At 38.3% G+C, this 19,550-nt stretch overlaps 1 long non-coding RNA gene across 4 annotated transcripts in view; it reads left to right on the forward strand.

Moving 5' to 3' along the window:
- Positions 1 to 19,550, forward strand: part of LOC105728795 (uncharacterized) — a 528,968-nt gene that overhangs the window by 391,320 nt on the left and 118,098 nt on the right. For 3 of the 4 annotated variants that reach the window (XR_010342957.1, XR_010342956.1, XR_001110134.2), the window contains one exon: positions 17,258 to 18,295. The exons of the other annotated variant lie outside the window; for it this stretch is intronic. This is a non-coding gene — a long non-coding RNA (uncharacterized LOC105728795). Of the gene's footprint in view, positions 1 to 17,257; positions 18,296 to 19,550 lie in introns of those variants that run through there. 4 annotated transcript variants of the gene reach the window in all.

Here is a 19,550-nt window from a genome sequence, read left to right on the forward strand (position 1 = left end):
ACACTATGCGTATATTCGTGCACACATACATCCCCCACACTTTCTCTGTCTTCTAAGTGATTCAAATATTCAAGAGGAAAAATGAGTATGATAAGAGAGATCTCGTTATCTTCAAATATACTAAGAAAAAATCTTGTAACAACAAATTTAAGTATATAAATAGATTTATGAAAGAAGATAATTATAAATGAAATTAAATTAATGAGTGATAAGGTGGCACAGTCCAAAGTTATAGCCCTCTGATTTAAGAAAGTAATTATTATACCTTTTTTTTCTTGTATTTTTCTTCCCCTCTACATGAATGCTCTGAAATCCAAAGCTATAACTGGTATATACAAGGCCCTTCTAGCTTTATATTATTTTATTTTCCTCTGTGTCCTCAAACCTCAATATATTTCCTTTATATTTATAGGCTTCCATCCTATTGTGTTTAATATGTGGCCTTGGACATATATGTACTATTGAAAAATATACAGACTGTGGAAATTTTTGTACTATAGACCTTCTCTCTTTCTTCCTTAATCAGCACTGTGTGTCTTAACTCATGTGTGGCAGATCAAAAGTGGCCACAAATTCATGGACACTCCTCCCACAAAGAAGTAGATGCAAGTTCTTTACCTCAGTTCTGAGTGGGCTCTGTGAGAGCTTTGGGTAATAGAATATGGCAGAATTGACACCATGCTTGCTTCAGATCCCAGGACTTAAGAAACTGGCATATTCTACTGTTTTAGATTGTCCTCTCTGGAAGTCCTGAAATACCATGCATGTAAGAAGTTTACCTACCCTAAAATGGCAATGCTGGGGTAGCCACATGTAGGCATTCTAGTTGACAACCTCAGTTGGATCTAATCTTGTAGCCTTCTCTGCCAAGGTACCAGGCATGTGAGTGAAGCTGTCTTGTGTGCTGCAGACCAAACTTTCTGCTACTAAATACAAGGTAGTGACCCCATTTAATGCTATATTGAATAAAGGCATCATCCAGGCAGGCCTGGCCCAAATCCCTGGCACACAAAACTGTGAGATAATAAATGGTTTTTGTTTTAAGTCATGATGTTTGGGGAGTAGTTTGCTACTCGGCAACAGCTAACCATGACAACATGCTACTTCAGGTATTGCTAGTTTATAATTTCTGACTGCTATATAATGTAGTTGTATATGTTTACTTTTATCCATGAGTTCTTTTTAATTTGCATCAGTGTAGCTATTACTCTATAGATTTACTTTTAAAAAATTCTACTGTTGATGAACCTTTTTACTGCAAAAAATACCAAGATTATTCTGGTTATCCTGGATGCCATTTCAAATATCTTTCAGGCTGCTGAGAAACTAGGTGAAACTGAGAAACTTAGTATAATGATCGAAGAATGTGGAGTCTTAGACAAAATTGAAGCTCCACAAAACCATGAAAATGAATCTGTGTATAAGGCTTCGTTAAGCTTAATTCAGAAGTACTTCTCTGTAGAGGAAGAGGAAGATCAAAATGTTGTGCCAGAAACTACTTCTGAAGGCTATACCTTCCAATTTCAGGATAGGACTCCTGGAACTTTTAGATCATGTAGCTGAGGCATTTGTTGTGTGCTATGTTTGGTATTTTGTCTTACTGTTTCTCTACTAAAAACTCTTTTTAAATGTGGTTTGTTATTGTAGCACTTTTTACACTGAAACTATACTTGAACAGTTCCAAATGAACATACTATATGAAGCTCGTCCTCTGACTAGGTTTCCTATTTCTTTTCTTTTCTTTTTTTTTTTTGAGACAGAGTCTCACACTGTTGCCAGGCTGGAGTGCAATGGCGTAATCTCAGCTCACTGCAACCTCTGCCTCCCGGGTTCAAGCAATTCTCCTGCCTCAGCCTCCCAAGCAGCTGGGATTATAGGTGCCCACCACCAGGCCAGGCTAATTTTTTTTTTTTTTTTCGTATTTTTAGTAGAGATGGGGTTTCACTATTTTGGCCAGGCTGGTCTCGAACTCCTGATCTTGTGATCCGCCTGCCTTGGCCTCCCAAAGTGCTGGGATTACAGGTGTGAGCCACTGTGCCCGGCCCAGTTTCTTATTTCTCTGTGGAATTTCATATCTTGCAGCATCCTGTAAATAAACATTAAAGTCCACCCTTTGCCACGGCTATGTATTGCTTTCTAATTTGTGGCCTTTAATGTTGCAAGGGTAACCCATCCAAACTGATGTGATTAACCAGAGGTAGTCCTGGTTGCAGTTTTTACAGAAGTATGAATAAAATTTTCCAGAAACCCTAAAAAAAAATTCTACTCTCCGTGTTGCTCTTGAAAAATCTAGTTCTTTGGTTCCAAAAATCTAATTCACTGTGCTAAAATTATAGTCACCACATAATTGTAAATCATCTTTACACATGCTTCTCTGTCACTCAGTGTGAAACTTTCTTTGGGATATATCCCAAGAAGTAGGACTGCTAGTGACAAGGTGTATGTACAATTCTTTTCATTTAATATTACTACACAGCTCTTCATAATAACACAAGTTTATACTCATCATATTTACTGTTATTTCAAGAGTGTTACATTTCTATCTTATTTTGTGTTTTCTATTTTTAATCCTTTTCTCCTTTTCTGCCTTCCATTGGATAGATTAACTCTTCTTATGTAAATCTTGAAGTTGTTTATTCTCTTGTATTCTATTAGTAATTATCATAATGTTACCCAGGATTTGTTTACTGAAAACAAAATTCACTTTAGGTAGTTTCAGTTAATTACAGAATTCTAAATGTTTTATGGACTCAGTAGGAGGACTGAGGAAGCATTTGGGTTACACTTTCAGAAACAATTCAGGGAAATTCTTACTTATTGTTTCTTCAAATACTTATTCTCTTCTATTTATACATTTTTTCTTCTGTGATTCCTGTTAATCAAGTATGAATACTTTCTTAATCTCTCAAGTATTCTCTTATATTTTCCATTTCTGTCATTTTGTTAGTTATGTCCATCAATTCTTGCAGCCTATACCTTCATTTTCAGTTGTATTCGTTTTGATATAAATCCCACATGTGGGATTCTTTCAGCTCTCACATTTTTCAAAAGCAATTGGTCATTTTTATAAATGTTCGTTTCCTGCTTTATATTTACCAATGTCTGTTCTTAGTTGTTTAAAGATACTAAGCTTATTTTAAATCCCCGTTCTCTCTAACCTATTGTTTTCCTTCTGATATAAGCTCTTTGGTTTGTTGGTTTTCTCTTCTGTTGAACTCCTCAGATTCTTCTTACTTTCTCTAGATGCTTATGTTTCCCTAGGAATAGAAGCTTACAGTAGCAAGTGTGGTAGGCAGATGGTAAGATGGTTGCCAGTGATTGACATCTGCCTCCAGTATTCTCACATTTGTGTAATCTCCTCTCCTTGAGTGTGGGCTGGACTTAGCAACTTGCTTCTAGTGAGAATATAGCATGGGATATTCTCAGAATTAGATTATAAAAAAACTCTAAGTTCTGTCCTTTGTTGCTCTCTCACTTGCTCAATCTGATGGAAGTCATTTGTCAAATGCTGAGCTTCCTTATGGACAGGCCACATGGCAAGGGACTGAGAGGGAGGCCTCTGGCCAACAGCCTGTGAGAAACTAAATTCTGCCAACAAACACGTGAGAGAGTTGAGAAGCACACCATCGCCTAGCTGAGCCTTCTGATAAGCCCACAGCTCTTGCTGACACATTGATTACATCCCTATGAGCGGCCTTAAGTAAGAGCACTCAGCAAAGCCACACCCAAATTTATGATCCACAGAAACAGTGAGATAGTGAAAGGTTGTTGTTTTAAGACACTAAGTTTTGGAGTAATTTGTTACACAGCAATAAATAACTGTTACAGCAGATAAAATATATCTCATAAGAAGGTGAAAACCTATACCCTATTTCCTACATGCCTAACAGGAGATAGTCTCTGGGATACACATACGCATACATATTAAAATATAGCCTCAGCTTCCTGTCTTGCCATCCTTCTACTAAGTTACCTTTCCCTTTAGAAGGTTATCCAGTATTAATGCCTAGGGGAATGCTTATTCCTCATTCTTCTTCTTCAATATAATCATCTACTTCTTAGGGTATAAGAGGTAAAGGGGAACAGCAAACACTCAGTTCTGAACTTATTGGTATTCTTTCCTACCTCTGTCTTCTCTGTTTTCCACCTCACAATGATAGTAGGGCAGACACTGACCCAGCCACAGAAATGTGAGCATTTTGTTCTTAGATTGGAATGATAGTTTGGCTGAGCATAGAACTCTTAAGATCTAAATAGTTTTTCTTTAGCACCTTGGAGACTTTGTTTTCTAGCAACCTACATCACAGCCAAGAAGTCAGATGTGGGGTGATTCTCCTTACTTTTAGGCAATCTCTTTTTCACTCTAAAATCATGAGGATATGTTTATTGTATCTTTTATTATTTATTCTCCTTTATTCTAGTCTCTCCTTTAGAAACTCTAATATGAGAGAAATGTTCTTCTGGATCTAGTCTCCATTTCTCTTAAACTATATCGATGATAATATGTCAGAATTGTTACTTATGTGGCAAGGTTGTAAAAGATAGGAGTTGGTACAATTTTTATGAAAAATCTAGGCAATAACTAATAAAACTTAAAATAAGTTTACAAGTGGCTCAAAAATCACACAAAAGAGCTAGTATGTAAGAACATATATGTAGATATTGAAGTATTTTTGTTTGCAATAGCAAAACACATGAATTTTCACTAAGGCAAGGATGTTTAAAAAAATTATGGGAGCTACTATATACTCAATAGAATAGTATGCACCTATAGAATAAAGTACATTTAAATATTTACTAAATTATTTTCTTTAATATCTATGAGTATATTCATTGAAATGTTACTGCTTTTAATTATTTTTAGGGAAGAAAAAATGGAAAGAACAAAGACTGTAGAGATGAATGTTCAAGCTACAGGCTTTGAACTTTTCTGATGGAAAGCTCTTCATCTGGTGCTTTTGTGTCCCACTGTTGGAGGGTTAAGGTTCTGGGCTGTTTTCATAGATCTACAAAGCTGGGAGAAGAAAGTCCTACCAAGATACCTATTAAAAATCCTGTTTCTACACCCTCCCTGAACAAACATATTCAGTAGGCAATTCTTTCCCTGAGTTGACAATCCTTATTTCTCCAATAGCCAGTTTCACAAATCACTGCAGAAATCTATGATAGCTAGGTTTCTGAGAAGTGCTGAGAAAAATTAAAGAATATTTAAATTTTATTAGAGTGCCAAACAGCTTCTTTACACTGTCATTTTTCCATATCAACTTGCTAAAATAGTTAGGACTATTATTTTTTAACATCCTGGAGACAACCAAAATGAGTGATTGAGGCATAAGCCTCTAATCATTGATGGTTATTGAGTCAGCCTGAGAGCACAGCTGGGAAAAATGCAAGCCTCAGAAGCATCTGTGGCTGTTTTTTCCAAAGACGCTTTCAGGAGGTTTCACATTAATACATATTCATTAAAAGAAGAAAAGGTAGCACTAGTCTTAGTGCCCAGTAAATCTACATTTTATATAGAATAAGGTGAATATTTGAAGAAAAGGGAATAGAGGAAGCACACATCTTGGAGAAGGGGTGAAGGAAGATTAATCTCATCTTGTCTTTGTTCTGTACCTGGGAAGATAAGCTTGTAGTCTTTTGAAGAGGCTGGCTTCTTTTTAGCACTTGGGGGAAGAGCACCTAATTACCGTTGGTAAGGTAAGGGATACAATGCTTACCTGATCTCTCATTTAGTCATGGCCCTGAAATCAGCTTGCAGTATTTCTCTGGGGTTCTCTTGGCCAAGAGGGTATCCATTCAGTCAGTTAGGAAGCTTAGAATTTTATTTTTATTTCCCACTGGTAAACCCTGTCAAATTGGGGCTTAACATGAGTCTTACAAAGGACAAATAAGATAATTTCAGAATGTCAATTTCTTGATAAGTAACAAGGAGAGAAGCTTCTCTCAAAAAGCATAAGAATGGAGATCCAGGATCTTAGCAGGCCATAAAAAAGTCTTTTTAAATTTGGAGAACCTTTTATAACAACTCAGTTATATTTAACACTCTAATTTCAGAGAACAGAATGAGAAAAAAAAATAGTCACATCTAGGATTGTGCTAATGTCGGAGAGACACTAAATATTGACAGTGGTGGGCAATCATAAAACGGCAATGTGAGTTCTTTTTACTCTGTGGGCCAACCTAAGGGGAAAAAATGTATTTGAACAGAAATGTTCCACTTAGAAGAACGACCCTTGAGTAAATAATCCCCTTACTTGAAAATGAGTCCAGAAAAGGCTTTGAAAACTGTTGATGAATAGAGTCAAACTGTAAAATATTTAAAAAGGTTTATCTGCAGCTAAATGTGAGTGACCATTACCCAAGGCATAGTCTTAAGAGGTCTGAGAACATACACTCAAAGCTGTTGGATTACAGCTTGATTTTATATGGTTCAGGAAAGCTATAAGGCATCAATCAGTATATATGAAGTATATGTTGGTTCAGTCCAGAAAAAGGGGACAACTTGAAGTGGGCGTAGGGAGGGGGTAAGCATGGGTGGGGTGGGTTTTACAGGTCACAGGTGGATTGAAAGGTTTTCCTATTGGCAATTGGTCAAAAGAGTTAAGTTATTATCCAAAAACCTGGAATTGGTAGAAAGGAGTGTCTGGGTTAAGATAAGGGTTGTGGAGACTAAGGTTCTTATTACATAGGTGAAGTCTCATAGGTGGACACCTTTAGAGACAATAGATGGCAAATATTTCCTGTTCAGACCTTTAAAATGTGCTAGACTCTCAGTTAAGCTCTTCAGGATTGGGAGGGCCTGGAAGGGGGAAGATTTAGTTATGTTAATAGAGAGTCTTTACAGATGCCAATTTTCCCTTACAAAAGATGGCTTTGCAGGGCCATTTCAAAATATGGCAAAGCAAAATATGTTAGGGTAAAATATTTCTATTTCCTTCTTTATCCCTCATGTGATGTTATGCCAGAATCAGGTTGGAATGTAAACCACATTATATAGGGTTACATAAAACCCATCTGATGAAATTTTATGGTTTGTAGGGCATGACTCCCCAGGCCCCTTAGATAGGAATTTGAGCAAGAGAGAAAAAAGGTCAAAGTTTAGTCCTCAAAACCCTACTATCCTCACTGGCATTCAAGTCCACAACAATATTTATTTCATCTGTCGGATACTTGGACTAAATGGAATTCACAAGATTGTTGAATTATAGCCATATATCTAAACAAACAACTGGTACCTTGGCAGGAGGATATAAACATTAAGGAATTTTACATCCATCTTATTTGAGAATTCCATTGAGACAAGAAGGGGCATCTCCTGCACTTCACCTGATAGGCTTTCACATTTTTCCATTCTGTCAATAAAATGCAACTGTTGGATACTGATGAAGCTGAATAAGTAAGACACAGTTGCTAATTACAAGGAATGCACAATGTAAAAAAAATAATAAAAATAAGAATAACTTGCTGGTGGCCGGGCATGGTGGCTCATACCTGTAATCCCAGCACTTTGGGAGGTTGAGGCGGGCAGATCATGAGGTCAGGAGTTCGAGACCAGCCTGGCCAACATGATGAAACCCTGTCTCTATTAAAAATACAAAAATTAGCCAGGTATGATGGCGGGCACCTATAATCCTACTTATTCGGGAGGCTAAGACAGGAGAATCACTTGAACTCGGGAAGCAGAGATTGCAGTGAGGCGAGACCATGCCACAGCACTCCAGCCTGGGCGACAGAGAGAGACTCCATCTAAAAAAAAAAAAAGTAAGAAAGAATAACTAGCTGGGCTGAGCTTGGCAGACTTGTGGAGGACATTTTAGGTCCTCACCTTGCTCATTGCACAACTTTCACTTCCGATAATACTGTACTTTCTGCTCTGCCCATCTGCCCATGTGAAAACCTGTACTTAGTTTGACCATCATCATCTTCTAGCATGGAGTAGAGCAGGAGCACAAGACAGACTGAAAATATTGGGTCAACTCCAGAAACTTCTCCAGTGTTCCCTAGAAAATGGCATTCATTGTTTTCCTGTGGAGGACCAATCTTAATTTCTGAAACTGCAGCTTCTGAGGTGGTAAATGGTGGCTCAGAGTGTAGACTCTGAGCTGGATCCTAGCTCTGGGTCTACACTGCTTTCACAGAGCAGCGATTGTATCTGGAACTTCTTCCTGTAGCTGGTCTTCAATCCTAGTGCCTCCTGGAGTGATCAAAGCCACCAGAACTCGCATTTAGGAACCAGCTGATGACCATTTCTCACTGACTTATATTAGAGTGATGACCCTAAATGAAAGATGCTTCCAGAAGGCAAGAGGGAGGTCATGACTTTACTGTGGTGGATGAAGTTGTCTGGCCTGGCCACCATCTGTTTCTTGTTAAAATGATTCTCGTGTCCAGCTTTAAAGGGAGCTTTATGAGGCAGCAAGGAAAGGCCTCTGCAGCTGACAGGGAACGAAAAGCTGAAGGAAATGCAGAGCAAAATCATCTCTCCATGCTTGCCAGTCATCCTATTAGATGTTGTTGCTACCTTTTTTCTGTAAAGTCATCATCATTTTACAGCAATCTTGGGTCTTTCCCCTTAGGCCCTTGCCTGGTTGCACAGCTTGAGGGATGTGGTTCATCCAGAATAGAAAGAGAAGCTAAAGCTCAGAGGTGTGCAAAGCAGTGCCCCTGGGCACATACCAAGGTCATATAGGGCCGGAACTTGGTTCTTATTTTCAGTCATTGCCTACCAAGATGAAAAAATATTTTTGCCATGTGGTCAGTGCATGCTGTTTGGGTATTGCTTTACTAGATCTTGCTCCTGAGGTGTGAGGAGATGAATCCTGCTCAATAAAGCCTCCTCCTTCCCCTTCAGTGGTGCTTTTCCTCCAACAGAAATACAACTTGTCTCTTAACTAGTCTCTGTGCTTCTCATCTTTTCCCCAGCACTTTGATTTGACTTCTATACAGCAGCAGCTAGAATAATTTGTGTAAAGCACAGATCTGCTGCTGCTTTTACTTCCTGCTTCTCCCAAATCTTTAGCATACAATTTACATGGTCCTTTATAATCTGGGTCCCACTGACCTCTCTCCCTCCACATAATTTTCCCCCCACACTCTGTGGTTAATATGGTTTGGCTCTGTATCTCCACTCATATTTCATCTTGAATTGTAATCCCCATAATTCCCATGTGACAAGGGAGAGAAAGGGTAGTGGGGGAGGTGATTGGGCCATGGGGTCAGTCTCCCCCATGCTATTCTCATTATAATGAATGAGTTATCACAAGAGCTGATGGTTTTAAAGTGTGGCATTTTCCTGTTCTCGCTCACACTCTCTTCTGCCGCCTTGTGACGAAGGTGCCTGCTTCCCCTTCTGCCATAATTGTAAGTTTCCTGAGGCCTCCCTAGCCATGTGGAGCTGTAAGCCAATTAAATCTCTTTCCTTTATAAATTACCCAGTCCCATGTATTTCTTAATAGCAGTGTGAGAATGGACTAATACAGTACATTGGTACTGGGAGCGGGGCACTGCTATAAAGTTGCCTGATAATGTGGAAGCAACTTTGGAACTTGGTAATAGGCAGAGGTTGGAACAATTTGGAGGGCTCAGAAGAAGACAGGAAGATGTGGAAATGTCTGGAACTTCTTAGAGACTTATTGGGTGGTTTTGACCAAAATGCTGATAATGATGTGGACAATGATGTCTGGGCTAAGGTGGTCTCAGATGGAGACGAGGAACTTCTTGGGAACTAGAGCAAAGGTCACTCTTGCTATGTTTTAGCAAAGAAACTGGCAGCATTTTGTGCCTACCCTAGAGATCTGTGGAACTTTGAACTTGAGAGAGATTATCTGAAATGGGAACTTTCATTTAAAAGGGAAGTAGAGCCTAAAAGTTTGGAAAATTTGCAGCCTAATGAGGTGTTAGAAATGAAAACAACAACAACAACAACAAACAACAAACCATTTTCTGGAGAGAAATTCAAGCCTGCTGCAGAAATTTGCATAAATAATGAGAAGCCAAATGTTAATTGCCAAAATAATGGGTAAAATATCTCCAGGGCATGTCAGAGGTCTTGGTGGCAGCTGCTCCCATCACAGGCCCAGAGGCCTAAGAGGGAAAAGTGCTTTTGTTGGCCAGGCCCCGGGTCCCCCTGCACTATGCAGCCTCAGGACTTAGTGCTCTGTGTCCCAGCTACTCCAGTCCCAGCCGGGGCTAAAAAGGGCCAAGGTATAGCCCGATTGTTGCTTCAGAGGGTGCAAGCCTCAAGCCTTGGCAGCTTCCATATGGTGCTAGGCCTGTGGGTGCACAAAAAGTCAAGAACTGAGGTTGGAACAACCTCAGTTCTAGGTGGGAACTTCCACCTAGATTTCAGAGGATGTATGAAAATGCCTGGATTTCCACTTCATGAGGCCAAAGTCCTCATGAAGAATCTCTGCTAGGGATGTGCAAATGGGAAATGTGAGGTGGGAAACCCCACATGGAGTCCCCACTGGGGCACTGCCTAGTGGAAGAGGGCCACCATTCTCCAGCCCCCAGAATGGCAGATTCACCAAACAGCTTGCACTGTGCCCCTAGAAAAGCTAGAAAAGAGTGCTATGCAGAAAATAAAAAAGGTGATATGGGGAAAAAAAGACAAGAATTCTATCTACATATTACTAGGAAGTCAGCAAGAATCCCTCAATTATAACTGAAATTATAATGGCTGACACCCTCTTATTTCTACTTTTCTTGATTTTCAGCTGTGGGGGAAAACAAAAAACTAAAATTATTTTCTAGAATCTGATTTTCCTGAAGGCATAAACTACTAAGTGTCAGAAGACAAATCCAATAGAATTAAATTACTAAAATCAGGCCCCTATTCAGTCCAATTGGAAGAGAAGAATCTTGAACATTGGAAGCACACAATTGGACATCTAATGTAAAAGAAGATGTCTCATATAGCATAGAGTTAATTGGGGTGTAACTGTCAATTGAATGACTTTATCAAAACTCTCTCAAAAGGTGTGCTGCCTTACTCAGTTAGGTTTTTGCCATAAAGTGGAGACAACTGCACTAAGTTATTTTTCTCATAGGAAGAAAGAAGAATAATGCAAGAGCCCAAAACATCCCTGGTCTAAACCCAGAGACACCAGAGACCAATGCAAAAAAAAGAGAGAGACAGATGCCTCCTTCTCACAGTAATCTGGCATTTTAAGCAGACCTGATGTGTTTTGTGGATAGAAACCTAATCCTCGGCTGGGCATGGTGGCTCATGCCTGTAATCCCAGCACTTTGGGAGGCTGAGGCGGGTGGATCACGAGGTCAGGAGTTCGAGACCAGCCTGACCAATATGGTGAAACCCCGTCTCTACTAAAAATACAAAAATTAGCTGGGCGTGGTGGCACACGCCTGTAATCCCAGCTACTCAGGAGGCTGAGGCAGGAGAATTGCCTGAACCTGGGAGGCGGAGGTTGCAGTGAGCCAAGATCGTGCCACTGCACTCCAGCCTGGGCGACAGAGTGAGATTTCATCTCAAAAAAAAAAAAAAAATAGAGAAAGGGAAAGAAACCTAATCGTCATCAATTTCCACCTGAACCACATAAGAGAAGGAAAGTAAAAAGTCTCATTTCCAAGAGGATTCTCCTCTTATGCTGACTGCCTGAACTGTGGGTGACTTCAGGTAGCTATAATCATAAATCAACTCAATTTGAATTATCATTAGTATTCACCCTTCAAAAATGAATATAAAATAACCATTGTCTGCCATAAGAAATTTTTAGGAAGAAGTGATTACCTTCTAAATTGATTAAATCATTCGATTCAATCACTTGTGAAAGAAATATTTATTGTCTACTATGTGCCAAGCAACATAACTTCAGTAGCAACTATTCTTAAGGATTCCTAGAATACTGTATTCAGGTTAGTGACAATCTGGATTAGTAATTATTATTAAACTTTTGCCTATGGTATGAGAAAATCTATGGATCAATTTTCAGAACAATGCATATATGTCATATTGGGCTGAACTATGTCCCCCAAAAAAGGTATATCCAAGTTCTAATCTCCAGTACCTGTGAATATAACCTTGTTTGGAAATAGAATCTTTGCAGATATAATTAAATTAAGGATATTAAGATGAGGTTATCCTGGATTTAAGCTGGGCCCTAAATCCAATAACAAGTGTCCACATAAGAGACAGCAAAGGGGAAGACACAGAGACACGGAGAAGAAGATCACGAAAAGACGGAGGCAGAGATTGAGAGTGTGCTGCCCCAAGCCAAGAAACACGAAGGACAGCGGAAAGCCACCAGAAGCTACGAGAGGCATGGGTTTGGCTCTCCTTTAAAGCTTCCAGAAGGAATCAACCCTTCTGGCACCTTGATTTCAGACTCCTGGCCTCCAGCACTATGAAAGAATAAATTTTTGTGGTTTTTAATCTACCTGGTGTGGTAATTTGTTATAGCAGCCCCAGGAAACAAACATAACGCTCTTACATGCAGCATTTTGCATAATATTTCAAACTCTCTGCATGGACTCCCCAAGGGTTCATGAAGCCTAAGTTAAACAGATCTGAATTAGAAAATGTCCATGCAATTATGGTCAACGTAGTGAGGGGACTGAGGGTAACTCGTAATTTGTGGCAAACATCAACTGGGAATACTTAGCCTGCAGTGGAGTTGAGAGACGTGATGAATTTCCTCAAATATCTGGAAAACTGTTAAATCTATATGTCCTCATAGGTGGGTGGACATATAATTTGTCATCTAAAATAGGGCATTGCTGAGAGTTAAAGGGGAACAATATTAATGTTGTAGGGGCAACAAGCCTGTATGAACAAAGACTGTCCCAGGAAACCTAGGACATATGATCACTCTATACACAGGAGAAAACTGGCGTCGAAGCACGGGACAGAGAAAAAAAGAGAGACATAATTTGGCTCAAAACAAGGAAGAACTCTGAAAGAAAATAATCCAACACCTTACCAGACTGTTTTAGTAGAAAGTGGGCAATAATTTGGCAGAGAATATTAGAGGCACAGCATTTTATATTCAAGGAAACCTCTAAAGTCATTTTCTATTCTAACATTCTATGTTCTATCATTCTGCTCCAAATATGAATTTAACCATTTTTAATATATACTTCTGGAATGATAAAGTATTGACATTAGAGTCCCTCAAAAACCAATTTTTAATTCTGGTTCTGTTAATTTCTAGTTATATAAAATTAGCAAATATATTTAGTTTCACTGAGTACAATAATATCTATTTCAAAGGGTGGTTGTGAGGTTTAAATAATAAAATAAATTTAAAAATTCAGCACAGTGTCGGAAACATAATAGGTGAACAATAAATTAAAATTCTTTTACCCTAGTAAGTCCTAAGTATATAACTATAGGTTTATTTTTTGATTAAGTAAATTAATGCAAATGAGTTCTTTAGAGATTATTATTGCTTAGGTTTCTTAGACCTTTGGAAGTAGAAAATGATGTTTTTCATATGTGCTTGAGGGGAAAGGATAAGAAGGAATGAAGAGAAAGAAGAAGAAAGGAAAAGAATAAAGCATAATAATGAAGAAATGAATGAATGAGAGACGAAAGGAAGAAAGAAGGGAGAGAGGGAGGAGGGAGGGTAAAAAGGGAGGGTAGGAAAGAAAAGAAACAAGAAAAAAGTTCATAGTGATCCTTTTGTTACACAGAGGACAACCACGCCATGATTTTAACTGGCATCAAAGGCATGTAATCTGATTCAGGGTAAAGTGTATAACTAATGTCCTTCAAAAATCTTGTGACAATTTCTGTAATGTTCTGGATAGATTAGTATGTGAATGCCTCAGATACTGTGCAATAATTTGTCCTCAGCTAAAATAAGATATAAATGCTTTGGGTACAATTTATTCTAGTTATCTGGAATACGTTTTTAGCAACTTAAATTTCTATCAACAAGTCTTCAGTGAGCCTACTGCTTTTAAGGGCTCTAATCAAGACAATAGTTATAGGGGGCATAGATAATAACATTTGTCCTAGTTTTCAGGGTTCTCATGAGGATCAGATGTGATAATAGAGTGAAAAAGTCTTAAAACCTTAATTGCCATAGAGTGGAAAATTCTATTAATAATAACAAGAGTCAATAATGACAACAATTCTGGTGAAAAAAGTCAGGTATCCTTGGCAGCAGGGAAACGAAGTATACACTTCTGACCCATGGGCATGTGGAGAATCCAACTCTGTTTTTGAAATATAGGGCACCTGGAGAACACATGAGCTAACTTTGAACATAATTCCAAAGTGGTAAACCAAGTCTGCCAATTTGAAAGAGACAAAAACATTGGGGATTTCAAGTACATAAAGTATAAAACCTGAAAGACAGACTGTTTTCAAGAAACAGCAGGTCAAGTATTGGTAACCTGTTCCAGGCTTGCTAAAGACTGCAAGATGATGTCATGAATTGTGCAGATGACCACAAGGGCCCAGGGCACCATGGCACTTTCCCAACTTTGCTAACTGGGACTGACCTCCTTCGGTTTATCCTTCCCATGGACCATGCTCTTAAAGGCAGAATAATTTGCCTTTAGGAAGGTTAAACTGTACATGTTCTGATTCTATATTTCTTTCCCCCTCATTACTAGCAGGCAGCCAGGCTTTCTAATTATGGCCTCAAAGATTTGATCAGAGTCAAACAGAAGCAGTGAAATGTTAACAGGTCTTTCTGCCTTTTATTTAAAACTAGATCTCAAGAAAAAAATATGCCAGGGGAAAAGGAGGTGGCAAGAGCATTTGGGGAGCTCTGAGACTCTGGGATTGATTCTCAAAGTCTGGGTAAAGGAAAGTGGTCTGAGAGTCTAGCAAGAAGTAGGCGTTATACCCTGCAATCTTGCTGCATCCTAGAAGAAAAGACGTCAAAGGGAGTTTGGTGCATTTAGAGAGACAGGATTCCAGGCATCAGGGTTCTCATCTTCTCCAAACACAAAGATGTTCATGTCAAGCAGCAGTTGCCAAACCTGAGTGGAACATGAACTTGGAAAAGAGATTTCTTCATGGTAGGTGGTACGGACCCAATATCCTGTAACCAAAGAGCTCCCCATAGCCTTGGGCTATGTAAGATCTAAGAACTTTGCTTAGGACAGAGTGAAGAGATTCAAAAATGACTGAGATATAATTTTTCAAATCATTCTAATAAGTTGGGAGTTTGGAGTTTGAATTCAGTTGGTTTAAAGAAAAAAAAATGTTCCATGTAAAAATGTTTGCATTTGTACCTTCGTGTACTGAAAATTAGATCTCATTATATTGTCCTCTGAAATTTTTTTTTTTGAGACAAGGGCTCTATTGCCCAGCCTGGGCTTCATTGCCCAGGCTGGAGTGCAGTGGCATGATTTTGGCTCTCTGTAGCTTCAACCTCTCAGGTTTAACCCTCCCACTTCAGCCTCCTGAGTAGATGGGACCACAAGTACATGGCTAGCTAATTTTGTTTATTTTTTGTAGAGATGAGGTTTCACTATGTTCCCCAGTCTGATCTCCAACTCCTGGGCTCAAGCAGTCTTCCCACCTCAGCCTTCTAAAGTGCTGGGATTATAGGTATAAGCCACCACACCCAGCCTGACCTCTGACTTCTTTTAAAGTCATGACCCTGCTTGAGTATTTTACTCAATCTCATGTTCCTTGAAGTGTGATCCATTAAAACATTGTCCTTACCCTTCCCTTTACTTCCTATCAGAATGTAGCTGTCTCAGTATGGCAGATTCCAGCATGGAGACAGCTGCTTAAGGAGAACTTTTTTTTTCTCAAAAAAGTCTATTCTCCACTTCCACCTTTCCAATGATGTGAGAATGTATGAACATGAGGTTGAATTTGCTAAAATGCTCGAATCCCTATTTCCATAGATTTTTATGTAGGAATTTCACTGTTTTTCAGGACTCAGCTCAGACATTCCCTTCCCAGTCTTCCTTTATTTCCTAATGCTAAGTTAGGAGATCCTTGTTTGTTGTTCTGTGGGATCTTGTGCTTGTACCTATCGTGACTCAGCATCGTATGCAATTGCCTGTTTGTTTCTCAACTTCTCTGTCTTCCCACAGAATTGTGTGCATCCTAGGGGCAGGAGCTGTGTCTTAACTCTAAAACCTCTAAGTGTAGTGTCTTATAAAAAAATAAATATAACATTGCGAATGCGGACACTTCTAGAGATTATTGACTCATGGATTGGAGTTGTGAGAAAAAGACTCTTCACCTGATGGATCTAGAAAGGAATTTCTGTCACAAATAGCCTCTCAATTTGGGGAAATGGTACTTATCTTTTTGCCTAACTTGAAAACCAAAGAGATATTTGAGAAAAAAATACATAACAAACTTAGTAAATGTTAAAATAAAAAAAAGATAAAATAGTAAGAGGAGAAGGAGAAATATGTACAATATTATTCCCATAACTTTAAATTGACTTTCCTTAAACATAAACACAAAATTACAACTTAAAACTCCAAAGTAGTTAATAAAATTATTTGTAGTACTTCATCTGTCATGCCACCAATCAAATATAATTAATCTAAAAACTGTTAAAAATTACCTAAGTGAAAAGCTCATTTTTTTTCTGGTGTGAAGTTCAGATTTTCAATGAAATTAAATATAGAAAAAACAAAATCTGGGAATTTAATTTTTAATATCAATTTAATAATTATCTAGAGCATGATTTTTCATTGCTTATTTTTGTGGAATTTTTAGTTCTTATATATTATGGATTTTTCAAGGTCTTTGTATTAGCATTCACATGTTACATGGATACCTTTCCTTTTAAACACTCGTGAACTATAAAAGGAAACCTTATGCTCTTCAGCAACTGATTATAACACCACATTTGCTGCTATTGTTAAAATTGTTCATTTTCACAGCGTTATTTAAAAAAACAAATGTGATCCAGGATGAAACCTGACTTACAAAGTCACAACTCACAAGTGAATTTTAAACAGTCTGGAAGAATCTATTCGTTTGTTTATAACATGCAATTTTATGAATCAAATATAGACGTGATAATTTTAGATGTCTTTTACAGTTGCATCACCAACAAATGGTTTGTTTAAAAATACAATTGTAATTTAAAAAGGACATGTGCTACCATAATATTTTAACACTCCTTTCCTTGTGAGCTAGAGGGGAACAAAAAAAAAAAGCAGTCCTCTTTTTTTTTCTCCCCCAGAAAAACAGACATCCACCATTTCCACCTTTTTGTTTGAGAACCTTAACTATTGCCTGGACCAATGGTTTTCAATGTTTCTTAAGGTAATCTAAACCATTTTTCAAATTATGTTTTTGCAGAACCATAACCCATGCAAAACATGAAAGAAGAGCTGCTCTGGTTGAGGCAAAGGATTTGAAGCCCTGCAAGAATAACTGCCTCTGTCTGGTTATCCCTATCCTTCTCCTGTGGCCTCTGGAGAGAAAAACCTGGAGCCCCCTTGCTCCAGAGCAGTCGTGGTTTACACCAATTGTTCTGGCATAATTATAAATACTTTCCCTTTTCACCTTAATTATCTGCATGGCCATCTTGCCTCTGAGGCACTGCCACATAACCGAAGAGCTTACAGAACGCAGATGAAAACCACTAGTCTAGAGCCAATCTGGAGGTCAGGTGACTCCTTTCCTCACACATCAGGCAGTAGCTATAAGTTCTGCCAGCAGAACCAATTCAACTAGGCTATCTTACATTCTAGGTGATTTGGGCTACCCGGTAAGCAAAATAGAGTTTGTGCAAAACAAAAATCTATTTCTTTCCCTACCAATGTACTCTTGTATTCAGTGTTTCTGCTAATCCTACCAACTTCCTAGCCATTGAAGCCAAAACTCTAATTAATTTTTACTTCTCTTTCCTTTTTATGCCAAAAATGCATTTAGTTGTCAGCTTCTATCAATTCTATCCCCAGTGTCTCACCTATGTGCTTTTTAACCTCCATTGTCACTATGATTTCTCTAATGAAAGTCCATGTTTGTTCACACATTGGTGGGCCAAGGCAAAACCCCATGCCACCTTTCAATTCCTATTTTAAACATCTTTCCATCAATTTCCCTTTTTGATATTTACCATCATCCCCACAAACTTTTCCCAGTTTCTCTCTGCTTGAAGGAATCTCTTTGTCTTGTGAACATCATTAGAACTTCATCCTTGCCTCACTCATGACTCATGCAACTTTTCACTTTCAATTATAATTATTTACTTGTTTTGTTACCTCTATAGCTTATAGGTTCTTTAAAGGCAAATTGTGTAATTAACTTTGGTGTTTTTAATAACATCATGTACTTTGGAGCTTTATGAATGCTTATCAAATAAATAAATAATTAGATGTATGAACAAATAAATACAAAAATATAAGTTGCTTTAATGTGTTCATTGCTTCAGCCTTTACCATCTGCCAAAAATTATGATACACTATTCACTATCTTCTGCATTCCAAGCAGAAAAGTCTACTTCATTTGTCCTGAGCACAAGCCGCCTTCTATGATCCTTTTCACAAGTGACCTACATACAGCACTTTCCCCTTACCTTCTGCTACTTTTATATGCCCTCCAGGTTTTCAAAATTCAACTCACAATTAAGTTTCTCTTCACCGCTAGCCTAATTAGCTAGCCCCGCTGAGCAACATCGTTATGCTATATCATTTAACCATCCCTATTCCCTAGTACCACCAACTTTAAATCATACAAATAACACAAAGAACAGGTAAAACTAATTCATAGTTTTCTATACCATGCATTTCTCCCAGACCTCTCTAGTAGTTCACAATTTTTTAGTATTTACTATGTACCAGGAACTGTTCTGAGAGTGTTACCTGTAATGACCCATTAATTTTCACAGAGTCACTGTAAAACAGGTCAGATATGGGTGAAGGGGAGGAAGGCAGCAAATCACACTGCCACGTATGCACCTATGCAACAACCTTGCATGTTTTTCACATGTACCCCAAAACCTAAAATGCAATTAAAAAAAAAAATTAATACTCTTAAAAAAAAAAAAATTAGGAAACTGAGGTCAAGTAAGAACAGACAAGTAAGAAGAACTGGACTTCAAATACAGGTAGTAATAATACAGGTAGTATTAATACAGGTAGTATTAATGTGGTATCAGCTTCCATGCTTATCGCTAGTACATATTTCTGCTTCTCAGAGCTTTGAACATGCTGTGCCTAACGTCCTGAGGTTAATCATACAGTGTAATAAAAAGGCTTTAAAGTTACGCAAACTGGAGTTCAAAGTCTACACCTGCTATCCCATCGCTCTGAGATCTGAAACAAGATACGAGACATGTAACCAAACTCTGTTTTCTTATTTCTAATACTGGGATAATTCTAGTGCTATGAAAATTGAATGAGTTATGTTTCATCAAAATTATCCAGCAAAAGACAATATATGGTGTGTGTTTAATACCCAAAGTAAACCAGAGTGGAGATCTGTAATATGAGGATGATTCAAACAGAACCAAGGTGCCAATCATTTTGTCTTCATGCTTGCCATAGGTCTTCAGCCTGCAACAAAGGGAGGCTAGATGGCATGATAGTTGAGATCCTGGGCTCTGGAGTCAGTCTTTCTGGGTCTAATTCCTAGATCTACAAAATAT

This window comes from Aotus nancymaae, unplaced genomic scaffold (assembly GCF_030222135.1).
Source record: "Aotus nancymaae isolate 86718 unplaced genomic scaffold, 86718_ANA_hifiasm-v0.15.2.pri h1tg000016l, whole genome shotgun sequence".
Taxonomy (NCBI): Eukaryota; Metazoa; Chordata; class Mammalia; order Primates; family Aotidae; genus Aotus; species Aotus nancymaae.